Raw genomic sequence first — 16,194 nt, forward strand, 5'->3', positions numbered from 1 at the left:
ACACAAGTTTGAAAGTTTAATGGAGTTGTAGCAGCAGTTGTGTTTCACTTTCAAAGTGTCTAGTCTAGTCCTGTCCTGTCTAGTAGGAGAAACAGCCAATGCAATTGTATGTAGAAGAATAGCAAAGAAATACAGTGCAATACATAGAATAGGCCTATATGTGTTTATATACACTTGTATATGTGTGTGTTGTGTCAAACGTGCGTGTGCGCGCATGTGTGTGCCTGTGTGTGTGTGCGTGTGTGTGTGTGTGTGCGCGTGTGTGTGTGTACGTGTGTGTATGTGTGTGTGTCTGCGTGCATGCGTGTGTGTGTATGTGTGTGTGTGTGTGTGTGTGTGTGCGTGTGTATGCTTGCGTGCGTGCGTGTGTGTGTGTGCGTGTGTGTATGTGTGTGTACGTGGATTCCAGATATTAACACATGTAAATACAGGTGTAAATGCAAAGCAAGTGATTGGATAATATGCTATATCAATCATTATAGCGTATATCCAGATACAGAACACATTTGAACACTAAATGTGACTGAGAACCATTAACATTTTGTTGTTCATTGTGATTTCAGGTTTGAAGAGCCTGCAGCTCCAGCCTCCAGCAGCTCCACAACAAAGATGTCTTCACCTGGGAAGATGTCCCCAAAAGTGAAGACCCCTTCTCTGGGTGCAGCGTGGTCTGAGAGCCCAGCTCAGCCCCCGTTGGCTGACAGGAAAACCCCAACTGGCAAGAAGCGGGTTTCTTTTGGAAGTCACCTCAGCGAACTCAAGAAGAAGCGGGTTTCATTTGGCGGCATGAGCCCAGAGCTTTTTGAGAAACATCTGCCTCCTGACTCTCCATTACGCAAACGGGCCACTGCACGACGAAGCCTGATAGAGGTAAGATCATGAAAGAGCGTTGTTGCGTTTTACATCTCACATTGTAATTGTAATGCAGCTTGTATTTATTTATTTATTTTAATGGATTTTGATCTCCATAGGAATTCGAACAATCACTTGGGAAGATGTGCCCAAAAGCGAAGACGTCTTCTCCCAACGGTGCAGCGTTGTCTGAGAGCCCAGCTCAGCCCCCGTTGGAAGATGGACCATCAGTTGATATGGAGAATGTCCCCCAAGCTGACATGGCAAAAGGTAGGTTGTTGGAAGACAAATTTTCTCTCACAAATTTCCGCCCCCCAATAAAATACAATTAGCTGATTGAACCATGCAATAGCAGCAGAAAGGCTAAATGACAATATAAGGCTACTAGCTGCTTCCAAACGGACACACACACCTGCCAACATTAGGCTGTGAAAAAGAGGACCCCTTTGAAAATGTTTTCTTTTTCCCTCGCCAAAATGTAGCTGAACTTTGGAGTGTTATTTAGCTGCCTTCCTGACAAACTAGCATGACAGGGTTGGTACAATTTTGATTCCTGAGTTGAGACGAGCCATACTATGCAGTACTATGTGGTGGAAATTAGTCAAGAATGTGGAGTACAGAGTTGTAACCCGTGTTAACACCTCTGTCTCCAGCACTTGATGTGGCTGGTAGCACTGCGCTGTAATGTTGATGATGTATGTACGTTTTTTTCCATTCCTTTCTTTTATTTTCCTGTGTCTGAGCCTGTTTGTTTGTCTTGTTCGTACACTCTTCTAAAAAAATATATATAGATAAAATATTGGGGGGGGGGACAGACACCTCTCTCTCTCTCTCCATACCCCCTACAGACCCCAGGAAGAATAGTCGCTGCTGAGGCAGTGATGAATCTGAAATAAAGAATAAAAAACACCTCTCTCTCTTTCCAGACTCTCTGGACAGCATGTCGAGCACGGAGCGGATCTCCTTCCTGCAGGACAAGCTTCAGGAGACCAGGAAGAGCTACATGAGGTTGAAGTCAGAGGTTGCCTCCATCGACCGCCGCCGCAAGAGACTCAGAGAAGGTAGGGAGCGGGGCATTCTGGGAAACTGAGTCCTACGTCAGTATTACCAACAAGAGATAAAGATTTATTTGATGAAGTTGTGGGTGAAGTTTAGTGCAGTTTACTTCTTCCAATTTTAAATTTTAAAAATTATATTCAAGGTGGAAAAAGAATCCTCGACAGGGACCGCCTGTAACGTTAGCCTGCAGCTAGCTGGCTGGCTAACAAGTCATGACAATTAGTCAATCACATAAACAAATAGGATTAAAACGTGCCAGGCGATGGTTTTGGATACAGGAGACAAACGGCAGCAGAAAAGCATTCTGGCTAGTTAAAGCCCCCCTCCTGCCACACACACCTGCGAAAAAAAGGACCCATTTGAAAATGTTTTTTTTTCCCCTCGCCAAAATTTTGCCTAAATTTGGAGTGTTATTTAGCTACCTTCCTGACAAACTAGCATGACATGGTTGGCAAATTCGATTCCTTAGGTCTTCTAGTTTCATATGATACCAGAAACTTCACTCTGGCTTTAAAACTGAGCCTGCTGCAGCCTCTGAAAGTAAATGTTCAAAATTGTGATATTTCCCAAATATCGGGTCAATAACGGGTACAGACAGACCGGCTGAGTCTGGAAACATAATGTTGATGCTAGGTTAAGCTACTCGGTGGCCCCACGTGTTGTTTTGTTGTTATGTGTCCTAAAGGCAACATTTCACCGTCCGGCGATAACGTGTTTGTGAAAAGTGTGCGCGCGCGCGTGTGTGTGTGTGTGTTGTGGCTCTCGCAACACACTGCTCGCATTCCTGTGCTTTTTGGTGTTGAAATAAGTGTGTTGTGATGCTGTCTTTAGTAGCCACAGCCACTAGCCACCGCCTTCAGAGAGACTTTACAGCGGGGAGAAGGGTTGAGGAAGCTCACTTGCGCTTGCCATGATGATGTCTGTGTCTGGCTGCACTGCAGGCGTTCTCATACACTAGCGTTAAACGTTAAATGCAACAAAAAGGGGGGGGGGGGGGGGTCCGCGGACCATGGACGTTCCGAACCGTGGGGGCTGATCTACCGTCTGAGTAAAAGGTCGGGTTGGGTCAGGTAGTCCAAGTGTGGGGGTGCTTTGCAAAGCCATTTTTAACTTTTCAAATGAGGCCTCTGCCTCAGGTGTCCATGTCACCTTACTACCTGGCTGCAGTCAGTCCTAGTCCGTGTACGATGGCACTCAACGGAGCTTCCAAACAAGAGAGTAGTCAATAATGAAAGTCCTACAGTAGGATGTCATACCTATGTCACCTGTTTTACTGTCACTGGTTTTGGTATGGCCTGTATGGCTTCTTTTCGCTTTGGCGATAAAGATTTGCCATTTTGAGTGATCACATGTCCTAGAAACACAACCTCTGTCTGACAGAAGTGCAGTTTGGAAGCACTAGCTTTGTGGCCACAGTCATAGAGATGTCACATTCATTTCAACGTGTCTGTCTTGCGTTGCTCCTCGGTCGGTGCTGCGATCATGATGTCATCGACGTATTGGAGGAGGACGCTGCCCTGTGTCAATTCCAGCTCCTCCAAATCCTTTTACAGGCCCAATTGGCTGTGTCTGCGGGTGGGAAGCTGGATTAGGTGTATGTGTCCTGGTCGCTGCACTAGTGCCTCCTCTGGTCGGTCGGGGCGGAAGGGAACTGGTGGGAATGGCGTGATCCTACGTCTTGCCGGTGATGCTCCCCGCTGTCGGGTGAAAAGAAGCGGCTGGCAACTGTGCATGTGTCGCAGGAAGCACGGTGCTACTCTACGGCTCTCCCCAGATCGGCAGAGGGGGCAGCAGCAGGGGGAAATTGGCCAAGTACAGTTTGGGAGAAAATGGGGGGAAATCGGCGGGGTCGGGAAAATACACTGAAGAGGATTCCAGCTTCCTGTGTTTTCCAAGCCTGGAAGAGTTATGGAAATTGTCCATTTCCACAAACCTTTGGAAATGAACATAGCTGTGAATTTTTTTTTTATAAGCTTTGCTCATATTAGATCTATTTGGACACTGTTTGAAAGAGAAATAATCTTTATTCTTATATCTTTATTCCAGATGCGGAGGCTGAGGAAGTTGTGACCTGTGGTGACCAACTGGATAACGTGCCCCGTCCTCAACCTGAAGCTCGACCATCACCTAAACGCCAAGCAACAGAACGACTTGAACGGACCATTGCCCCTGCTCCAGCTGTGAGAAAAAGTGCACGCCTAAGAATGAAAGATGAAAAAAGGAAACGCGTGGAAGAAACTGACTCTCCGGCTCCCAACCAAGAAGAAGTCACTCAATTGGCATTTCTTGCTCTCTTCGGCTTAATGCCAAAGAGAGCAAGAAATGCCAGTTCAGTTGACATGATGGACAACAGGGTTGCGAGTGACCATACTTATTGCCGCTGCAACACGAGGACAACACGAGGACAATGAAGATGCTTCTCCGGACCTTGTGGTTCAGACTGGGACTTCAGCGGCCAGTGGACAGGAGGCAGGTCTGCCTGAACCAGTGACAATTCCTGGAAAGAGGATTCAGTTTTAAAATCCAGTTTGAAACCAGTGACAATTCCTGGTAAGAGGATTCAGTTTTAAAATCCAGTTTGAAACCAGTGACAATTCCTGGAAAGAGGGTTCAGTTTTAAAATCCAGTTTGAAACCAGTGACAATTCCTGGAAAGAGGATTCAGTTTTAAAATCCAGTTTGAAACCAGTGACAATTCCTGGTAAGAGGATTCAGTTTTAAAATCCAGTTTGAAACCAGTGACAATTCCTGGAAAGAGGGTTCAGTTTTAAAATCCAGTTTGAAACCAGTGACAATTCCTGGTAAGAGGATTCAGTTTTAAAATCCAGTTTGAAACCAGTGACAATTCCTGGAAAGAGGGTTCAGTTTTAAAATCCAGGTTGAAACCAGTGACAATTCCTGGAAAGAGGGTTCCCAAAGGGCCGAGAACGAAACAACCATCCAGAACCAACCAGCCTTCCCAGGATGAGGACAAGGATATGATGCAGTGTATTGCCTTTGCAACAGCAGATCAGTATCATTTGCCAACGCTTTGCCATGACTTGATCAACCGTGGTTTCCATGAAGTGGATTTACCTAGAGGTGCCTCAAATGCGCTGGTGATATTGACAGAGATGGCAGTGAAACCAGACGACGATGCCCTCATGTTCTTCTTCAGGGAAGAAGTGCTCTTTGCACTGAGACACTGTATAAACCTGAGGTCGGACCTGCTCATCATCACACCTGATTTCTACTGGGACCGAGAAAACCTGGAAAAGCTTTATGACAAGACCTGCCAGTTCCTCAGCATCAACCGCAGAGTCAATGTTATGAACGAGAAGCTGGAACATTGCACACAGTTGACAGACCTCACGAGGAGCCACCTGAGTGAGAAGCACAGCTTGAGGTTAGAGTGGATGATGGTCATCCTTATCACCATTGAGGTTATGTTTGAACTTGGAAGAAGGATCTTCTAAACAAACCATCCACAACAGAGAAATGACTAGAAGCTGACTGTACACAAAGCTCAGTCATGTGATGTCTTCTGGAAGCATATGAGAACTTCCTACTGTTCATCTTGTGTATACCTTTCCACAACATGCGCTATATATATATATATGCGTGTGTGTGTATATATGTGTATGTATGTATATATATATGTGTATGTGTATATATGTGTGTGTGTATATATAGATAGTTGGTGGTCAAATTTTATTTTTTTATTTATTAATTTTATTTTATTTTATTTCATTGAGCGTGATAACGCGTGAGGATATTTTGCACAGATAACAGATGTGCCTTGAGATTTTGTCTTGCCCTTTGGTGTGCCTCGGGTGCAAAAATTGAAAACCACTGGCCGAGCCTATTCTCTAAAATAGGAAGTGCACAGTAAGAGTAATACAATTCACTTTTGATCAACGCCACTGCGATTGTGAGATCCAAACACAATTTGAAAAGATTTGTTTATAGTAGGCTATAGACAATAGGGTGCACAAGATTGTGGTGGTTTAAGGAACGAGAGAGGGACGGATCATGAGCGACCAGATAACCAATTCATGAGTAGTTCCGAATAACTGAATGGAGGACTATAGTAGATAATGCTGACTTATTAGAGACCATACTAGGAGATAATATATTAATCAGTCATTATCATTGGTTCATAATAGGCTAATAGGCAGACTGACCACTTTCTTCATGACTAGGGACTCGAGACTCGAGGTTGTTTGGCAGACACACCGCTATTTTCTGGTCATTTGAAGGTGAGAGAAACAAACAAATTCAAAATGTTTGCTGACCTGCACTAATCTACTATGTTAAAATATCTGAAAGTCACAAACTTTTTTGGTGAGGGCAACATGTATTATAGGCTATCTAAGTAAAAAAAAAAAAACTGGTCTGTGGACTTAACGTAGGCTAATAATATAAAACTGTGTTAGATACAGATATTGGAAATGTGTTGCAGCATCACCCTCACTAGTAGTGAGGAGAAACTAACTATAAAGGAAGTAGTGTGATACTGGAGCCTATGCTTGACAGGTGGACAGTGCTAATCACTTGTAGTACTCTACATTAACGAATAAAACAAAGTAAGGGCCAGAAAACCGCTGCTGCACTGCTCTCTATGGGTTGAAAGAACACTTGCGTTGAGTTTTCTGTGGGATTTAGTGTTGATGTACTTTTTATTCGTCACAGTCTATTAGGTCCAATACCACTCTTTTTAACACTTTTTTCTACAATAGGGAAAATATGGCAGCAATACAGTACATGCTTGGACCTCTAAATGAGGAAATGTCATTAACAATACATGATCTGTGTCCTGTTTCAGTTAGTGTTACTTTCCAACACAAGCCACACCTTCTGGTATTTTATATATACAGTATGTACCGGTGTATATATATATATATACATACATACAATTTATCATTTTGCTAAATGTCAAGGTATGAAGGGCATTTTCCATTTGATAATTACATTTTATTTTTATTTTGCTTTGTGTAAAAATGTCAATGCAATTTTTGATCTATTTAGATCAGTTTAATGAATTGTAGTGACATGTGTTTCCATTTGCTGTATTTATGTGTTCAAGCAATTCCTTTTGTGTGACAAAGTATTATTACTTTTATTATTATGTGCAAATGTCTTTGTTGTTGTTGTTTCTTTATTAAAAGAGAAAAAAGGAGATTCTGTATGTATGCTCATTTTTGTCAAATCCAGTTTGCCCAAATGCCACGGTGCTCTGAAACCGGCGCTGCACGCACCTTCACTAACATTCTAGGGCTTAAGATATCCAAGTGAGAATGATTCAATGAGGCCATTTACACCTGGCATTAACATGCGTTTTTGGTGATCAGATTGCAATCAGATTGTATTTTATCACTTGAAAGTACAGGTGTGTGAACACCCCCAAAACGCATTGAAGAAGGATTGCAATGCCAGGTGTAAATGGCCTCTATGGGTACCCATGAGTCTCCCCTTTACAGAAATGCCCACTTTATGCTAATTCCACGCACACAGTAGCCTAGAAATGTAGCGGTACCGCCTTCTAGAGATGACAGAGACTTGAAGGACATGGAGGAGGTGACACGGAGCAGCGACAGTGATACAGAACAGGTCCAGATGACAGAGACTTGGAGGACTTGGAGGAGGTGACACGGAGCAGTGACGGTGATGGAGAACAGGTCCAGATGACAGAGACTTGGAGGACTTGGAGGAGGTGACACGGAGCAGTGACGGTGATGGAGAACGGGTCCAGACACGCAGCCGGCTTACCCCACAGATAAGAGTAATTTTGGTGAAAATGGTTCAGGTTATATATAGACCAGTGGTGCTCAAATGGGGGTCCGGGGACACCCAGGGGTCCTTGAGGGGGTTTCAGGGGGTCCCCATCCAAAAGGAGGGGTCATTTATTTGATCTAGAATTCCATTTATAAGTAACACAATGACTATTTTGGTCATGGGTTTTATACACTTTCTGGACCATGGGTGAAAATCCTATCAAATGGGGGTCAGTGGTCTAATTTGTGTCAGTTTAGGGGTCCTTCATATGAAAAAAATTGAGAACTACTGATATAGACTAACTACGGGGCCTTGCAAACCTAGTGGTCGGCAATTACTATACATTCTTAAGCATGTATTGTTGTAACAAGTCAAACAAAATACATTTTTCACAAATCTCTTGACCAGGGTGGGAGAATCTCTTGACCAGGGTGGGAGCTGCAGGCCACGGCCTCCGTTGCCCCTCCCTCTGGCCGTGGTGCCCTGAGATCCTTCAGGCCACCTTGGCAGTGCCCTGCTACCAGCCTGCTGCTCAAAGATATCAACACTGACCTCTCTGCTCTGGACACTGAGGGCGTCTATGAAGCACAGGTACTACAGACCTTTCATAATGCAGCCCTTGATGCTATACATGTGTGTGAATCAGATGTAGACTGACACACTTACTCAAGTTGCATTCTACTAAAGGAAGTGCATGCTTATTGATATTTCCACATGTGCTGCTGTATACAGAATATGAGACACAGGAGGAGAGCTCCAAAGAGAGAGAGGGCCGTCAGCCTGAGGTCAAAGATCTGAAAAGGCAGATGGAAAGAAAGCACGTCTGGCTCCCTGAAGAAGCTGGAGGAGGCCAACAAGCTAGATTGGGACAAGGCTCAAAGCAACGAGAAGAACCTTTTGAGCCAGCTGGCAAGTTTGAAAGCACAGGTTGGTACTGTTTTGAAACATGGGAAACACACATTGAATATGGCGATTCTACACACTGTCTCTTGCACACAATGGCCAAATACAATTGGGGAGAAAATGAGAGGAAATGTGAAAAAAAAAATCTTCCTGAAAGGACTACTTTGCACACCTGTTGCCTGGTCATCGGTGCTCGCTTATAGAATAACATTCACTGTGTTTTTGTTTTATCCTGTTTTAACTGTTTTGTGATACTGGGCGAGTGTCGTAGAATGTGAACATGGCCAAAGTAAGTACTAAAGACGTTGTCCATTAGTCTTTTCACCGGGGTGTGTCCTCCTCTTCCCTCGGCCATCTCCAGGTCTGGGACGCTTCCCGCCGATGGTCCACCGTCAGATGCCCCCGGACAGCCAGGGCCAGCGGGCAGCGGGCTCCCAGTTCTTCCGAGGCCATCGCCCGGGCCAAGGGGGCAGGGACCGGGGGCAAGTCCAACCTGGGGGGGGCAAATCATCCCCATCTACGGCTTCAGGATCTTACTCTACATCCTCTTCAAGGTGAAACACTGCTGCTTCAACACACAGCTTCTGACTGATAAACTGCGGAGGGAGACAGGAGTGTTTGGGAAAGTTACTTTTAAATGTAATTAGTTACTTCAGTTTGTTACATACCTGTAAAAGTAACTAGTGACTAGGGATGAAACTATTATACATTAGTATATATACAGTAGTGTAAACACAGTGCGTCGCTGTCCGTACTGCCCCCCCACACTTCCTGAATGGTATTGCATCAAGGATTTTTTTATATCAACGATATAAAAGTGGATTTTACACAACAAGTTGGAAGCGGCAACAACAGTTATTTAGAAGAAGAGGATGTTAGGCATCGGATAGCGTCTTCACTTCAGGTTTCTGGCTCAGGAGAGCTCCACAACTCTCACATTAATTAATGTGAATATTTGTAATGAAACGATAACATGAATTAATGTGAATATTTGTAATGAAAGGATAACATTAATGCTGTAAGAAATGTAGTGGGCCCAACAGAAGTAACCTAAACCCCTGCTGCTCCACTGAGACACATGTACGATCCTCTGCATATAGTTCACTAGTAATGATAAGATCAAGTTCATATTGCTTGTTTTTAGTGTATTGAGTTGCCTAAATCATTGTAAAATGAATGGCAATTTTAACCAGCCCATCATTGTAAATAAGTTTCTGTTCTCACCTGTCTGGATAAATAAAGGTTAAATAAATAGAATTAAAAAAAGTACACGTAATACACATTGGCTGCGTTGTTCACTTAAAGAATACCCACAAACATCCATTATCCATTATCAATCCATTATTGATGATTATGGTTTTCCCTTCCTTTTATCTCTCTCTCCTTCACTTCCCCCCAGCTGACTTTGAGCTGTCTCAGCTGCAGGTGTCTCAGCTGCAGGACGAGCTGTCTCAGCTGCAGGTGTCTCAGCTGCAGGACGAGCTGTCTCAGCTGCAGGTGTCTCAGCTGCAGGACGAGCTGTCTCAGCTGCAGGAGGAGCTGTCTCAGCTGCAGGACGAGCTGTCTCAGCTGCAGGACGAGCTGAGAGAAACCCAAATGGTGATGGAGAATATTGTTTCCAATGCCAACCACAGTCCTGACAGGTGGGTGTGTCCTGACAGGTGGGTGTGTCCTGACAGGAGCGTGTGTCCTGACAGGTGGGTGTGTCCTGACAGGTGGGTGTGTCCTGACAGGTGGGTGTGTCCTGACAGGTGCATGTGTCCTGACAGGTGTGTGTGTCCTGACAGGTGCATGTGTCCTGACAGGTGGGTGTGTCCTGACAGGTACGTGTGTCCTGACAGGTGGGTGTGTCCTGATGGGTGTGTCATGACAGGTGGGTGTGTCCTGACAGGTGTGTGTGTCCTGACAGGTGGGTGTGTCCTGATGGGTGTGTCATGACAGGTGGGTGTGTCCTGACAGGTGGGTGTGTCCTGACAGGTGGGTGTGTCCTGATGGGTGTGTCCTGACAGGTGCATGTGTCCTGACAGGTGCATGTGTCCTGACAGGTGCATGTGTCCTGACAGGTGTGTGTGTCCTGTCCTGACAGGTGGGTGTGTCCTGACAGGTGCGTGTGTCCTGACAGGTGGGTGTGTCCTGATGGGTGTGTCATGACAGGTGGGTGTGTCCTGACAGGTGCGTGTGTCCTGACAGGTGGGTGTGTCCTGACAGGTGGGTGTGTCCTGATGGGTGTGCCATGACAGGTGGGTGTGTCCTGACAGGTGGGTGTGTCCTGACAGGTGGGTGTGTCCTGACAGGTGGGTGTGTCCTGACAGGTGCATGTGTCCTGACAGGTGGGTGTGTCCTGACAGGTGCATGTGTCCTGACAGGTGGGTGTGTCCTGACAAGTGCGTGTGTCCTGACAGGTGGGTGTGTCCTGACAGGTGCGTGTGTCCTGACAGGTGGGTGTGTCCTGACAGGTGGGTGTGTCCTGACAGGTGCGTGTGTCCTGACAGGTGGGTGTGTCCTGACAGGTGGGTGTGTCCTGATGGGTGTGCCATGACAGGTGGGTGTGTCCTGACAGGTGGGTGTGTCCTGACAGGTGCATGTGTCCTGACAGGTGGGTGTGTCCTGACAGGTGCATGTGTCCTGACAGGTGGGTGTGTCCTGACAGGTGCGTGTGTCCTGACAGGTGGGTGTGTCCTGACAGGTGCGTGTGTCCTGACAGGTGGGTGTGTCCTGACAGGTGGGTGTGTCCTGACAGCGAGATTAGGCTTAGGAAAGTAAAACAATTTGGTTAGGGTTTGGGTATGCTCGTGGTTAAATAAGAAAACCCTAATCTTAACCCACACCACCTGCTTCCTCCCCGTGTTTTCCCTGACACCTCGTATTTCAAAACACACAGAGGGGGCGTGGCTTCCTCCTCTGCTCACCATTACGCCCCTGTCTCCCCACATTGCAACTAGTGTTCTAGTGTGACATCTAGCAGGGCTGAATATCATATTTAGTACAGTTTAACATTGCATTTAAATCCCGCCCCCCAGTGCAGCAAACATGTTTAAATTGAAAAGCTGCGTCCACATGTATCGCACTAATATATTGTATTTTTATATTCATATTCGACACCGACCTAAATGGACTTATTACAAGGACATTTACATGGATGTGTCACCTTAAAGGTCTTTTACTTTGCACTTTATAATTTATAATTTGAAGATTGTCTTTCGCTCTGCTCCATATGTTGCTATTGCTGTGATGGCCGCGCTGCATCCTGCACAAAGACAAGTTCCTCGTTTGTAAAATGTTTACTCACTATGGCTTCAAATAAGCTGCAATCTTGAAATCGGCAAATCCAGTAAATACATTTTAAGATGGAACAAGAAACAGCCAGGACATGAAAGCTGTGCACAGAGGTGGGCTGTACGCTCCTCTCTCTGCATGTGCTGTAGGTCTCTCTCTCTCTTTCTCTCTCTCTCTCTCTCTGCATGTGCTGTAGGGTGAGGCGAGTGACGGCCGACCAGGAGGAGAGTCTGCTGCTGCAGCTGAGGGAGATCAGCCGCGTCACACAGGAGGGCCGGTTGCTGGAGGACGTAGCTCCACACACCAACACCAAGGAGGCCTGGGAAGGTAGAGTCACACTGAACACTTTAGGATGGTGCTTCTCAAACTGTCTCACGTCAAGGAGCCCTAAACTAACCTTGCAAGCCTGCTGGATTCTCACCAGATCTTGAGATCAGATTGTGTTTTTGTGAAACACACCCATTCATCTGGCAGCATCAGGTTACCCCTAAACTGACACAAATTTACACCACGGATTTTGTCCCATGCCCCCCCCCCCCCCATCTGATACGATTTTTGCTCTCAGATGTTTTATTACAGAAAGTGTATGAAACCCAGGACCAAAACAGTCATTGTCTTACTTATGGATGGAATTATAGTGAGGACCTGTGGGGGACTGTCCCATCCCACCTGATTGAGACGCTTTAGATTCACTCTTTAGGTTCAGTCTTTAGGTTCAGTCTTTAGGTTCAGTCTTTAGATTCAGTCTTTAGATTCACTCTTTAGATTCAGTCTTTAGGTTCAGTCTTTAGATTCAGTCTTTAGATTCAGTCTTTAGATTCAGTCTTTAGGTTCAGTCTTTAGATTCAGTCTTTAGATTCAGTCTTTAGGTTCAGTCTTTAGATTCAGTCTTTAGGTTCAGTCTTTAGGTTCAGTCTTTAGATTCAGTCTTTAGGTTCAGTCTTTAGGTTCAGTCTTTAGATTCGGTCTTTAGATTCTGTCTTTAGATTCAGTCTTTAGATTCAATCTTTAGATTCAGTCTTTAGGTTCAGTCTTTAGATTCAGTCTTTAGGTTCAGTCTTTAGGTTCAGTCTTTAGATTCAGTCTTTAGGTTCAGTCTTTAGATTCAGTCTTTAGATTCAGTCTTTAGATTCAGTCTTTAGATTCAGTCTTTAGATTCAGTCTTTAGATTCAGTCTTTAGTTCCAGTCTTTAGATTCAGTCTTTAGGTTCAGTCTTTAGGTTCAGTCTTTAGATTCAGTCTTTAGGTTCAGTCTTTAGATTCAGTCTTTAGATTCAGTCTTTAGATTCAGTCTTTAGATTCAGTCTTTAGGTTCAGTCTTTAGATTCAGTCTTTAGGTTCAGTCTTTAGGTTCAGTCTTTAGATTCGGTCTTTAGATTCGGTCTTTAGATTCAGTCTTTAGATTCAGTCTTTAGATTCAGTCTTTAGGTTCAGTCTTTAGGTTCAGTCTTTAGATTCAGTCTTTAGGTTCAGTCTTTAGATTCAGTCTTTAGGTTCAGTCTTTAGATTCAGTCTTTAGATTCAGTCTTTGATGGTGGTTTGCAGCATTGGGAGAGAGTTTTTAATATTAATATTGATTGGACTGCAATTCCATTGTAATGGCATGTAAATGTTTAGATTGTGTAATAGTCCCTGTATTGTATATGGGTACTTCCAAGTCAAGTGTAGTATTTCTTTGAATGCTGCAGAATTGAGGGTACATTTCAGGGAAATGTGGATGTAAAAGTATTGACTCAGGAAACTCCTCTCCACTCTAGAGTTGCAACTAACGATTCTTTTCATTATCGATTAATCGGAAAGATTATTTTCTTGACTAATCGATTAGTCGTTTTGTCTATAAAATGTCACAAAATGGTGAAAATATGTTGATCACTTGATCATGTTGATCCCCAAAGCCCAAGATGACATCCTTAAATGTCTCCTTTTGGCCTGACTAACAGTCCCCAACCCAAAGATAATCATCAGTTTACTGTCATAGAAGACTAAAGACACCAGCAAATATTCACATTGACGAGAGGATTTGCGCAAATCTTTTTCCTTTAAAAAAAATTGTGTAAACGATTGATTATAAAAGAAATTGTTATTTGTTGTCCATCGACTAAATCAATGAATAGACTAATGGTTGCCGCTCTACTCCACTCTGCTGCTGTTCTCACAGATGTTTCCGAAGAGCCTGGTCAGCACTGGGAACATCCCTACTGTCCTCATCACCACAGTGAGCACAGCGCTCCACAGGCAGAGAGCCGGACCGAGGCGGACGGGGCGGACGACTCGGCGGAAAACCTCCGCACAGTCGAGAGAGAAGCCGAGGAATCAGAGGAGTCGAATAAAGACAAAGCGAGAGAAGCCGCTGTCGCAGCAGCGGGGAGAGAAGACGACACAGGGCCCGAGCGGCAGTCTCAGGCCAGGAACGACATGGAGGACTGGAACGACCTGAGGGAGGGAGGGGTGAGATGGATCTGGGCGTCCCGGAGGAGGAGCTGTCCGTGGCGCTGGAGGAGCTGGAGCTCATGCTGAAGATGACTTCCATCATGGAGCAGGAGAAGATGGAGGACCTCACCCAGCCTGCTGCGCCCTGCCGCAGCCTCCCGGATTAATTAGGGTGATTTTCCCCCTCCCTTTTTCACCAGAGCTGCAGTGCGCAAAAGAGCCGCCAGGTGGCACGTGTGAGCAGACTTAGCAGGAAGTACAGTAACTGGTTACATCCACTGGGGGGTGCAGGCTATAAGTCTAGTAGCCTCCAGCAGAGGTTCTCAAATGTTTTTCAGCCAAGGACCCCTTACAAGATAGAAAATATACTGGGGACCCCCTCATTCTGATTTGTGATTTTGGGCTAAGCTTAATTGTTTCCACGGTAACATGCTTGATTTTTAAATTGATAGGTTTCTTAGATTAGAATGTAATCCATGAACCATTTTAGATTTAAAGCATAACATATTTGTGTTGAACTATGAAGCTTTTGCACACACAAAACGTTTTTATTTTTATGTTCCTGAAAACTTTTCGCGGACCCCCAGGCAAAGTGCCACGGACCGGACCCCCATTTGAGAACCACTGAGTTAGACAATGTCAAATGTGTGCAGTTCCTTCTATAAATAGTGGAGACATGTTTTGAAAAGTGTTGTTTTTGTGTTGTTTAAGACAGTGTTAAAGAGATAACTGATCATTTCACGTTTGTATTTGAAAACTAAGTTAATAACAACCTGTAGTTTATGCACAGCTGAGGGTGAGAAATAGCCTGGGTAAACCCAGCCCCCAGTGACCTGCTCTCAGACAGACCCTGCTCACTAGTCACAAGTGACTAGTGAGCAGGTCTGAGAGCAGGTCACGTGGGGGCTGGGTTTACCCAGGCTAGGTGAGAAAGGCTAAGATGTAGTGAGCAAAGATGGATGATGTAATATTCCATAGCTCTGACCTCACCAAATCTGACATCACTATTGTGAACACAAAACAAAGAACACTTGTGACTCTTCAAATGTTAATTTATTTATTTTTCTAGTTAAGTAGATAAAAAAAAAAAAAAATCACAAACTAACAAATGCTAGTGTCCTCTTCTATGCTGCAACCTGCTGGGGAAGCAGCGGTAAAGAGAAGGACACTGGTCGGCTGGGTAGAAGGCTGGACTCCTTGGGGACTGTGGTGGAGAGACGCATACACCGCAAGGTGCAGGCCATAATGGACAACACCAGCCATCCTCTCCACACCACCCTGACAGGCCAGAGAAGCAGAGGTAGTGGTCGGCTCCTCTCACTGAGCTGCAGGACGGAACGTTTCAGGAGATCCTTTGTCCCCACAGCCATCAGACTGTACAACTCTGGCAGGGGCAGGGCCTCATGACCTGACTGGACTCTGGTGCAATTAATTAATTAATTAATTAATTGCATTACATGCGTGGACTCTGTGCAACAACGAACACTGGAACTGGTGCAATTTTCATAATTTTTTACTGCACTATCAGACTTTTTAATAATATTATTTTTTATTGGCACTTTTTTATCAGATTCAATTACTTTTAACTATTTTTCTCTATGACCCCATGTCATTTTTATGTTTTTATCTCTTTTTAAGATAACACTGGTTTTAACCCCTGTGTATACTTTATTCCTCTATTCTAATGTGTCTTATCATTTTAATCTGTGTTTTATATGTTTTTATCAGACTCTATGAGCTGCTTGGACACCCGAATTTCCCCAAGGGGATCAATAAAGTATCTTATCTATCTATTAGGGGTGTCACGATACACTCAGTTCACGATACGATACGTATCACGATACTGGGTTCACGATAACGATACGATACGATACGATTTTAACAAAAAAAAATTAAACTTGAATAATGACAATATATGACT

The sequence above is a fragment of the Poromitra crassiceps genome (assembly GCF_964638095.1).
Source record: "Poromitra crassiceps genome assembly, chromosome: 22".
Classification (NCBI taxonomy): domain Eukaryota; kingdom Metazoa; phylum Chordata; class Actinopteri; order Beryciformes; family Melamphaidae; genus Poromitra; species Poromitra crassiceps.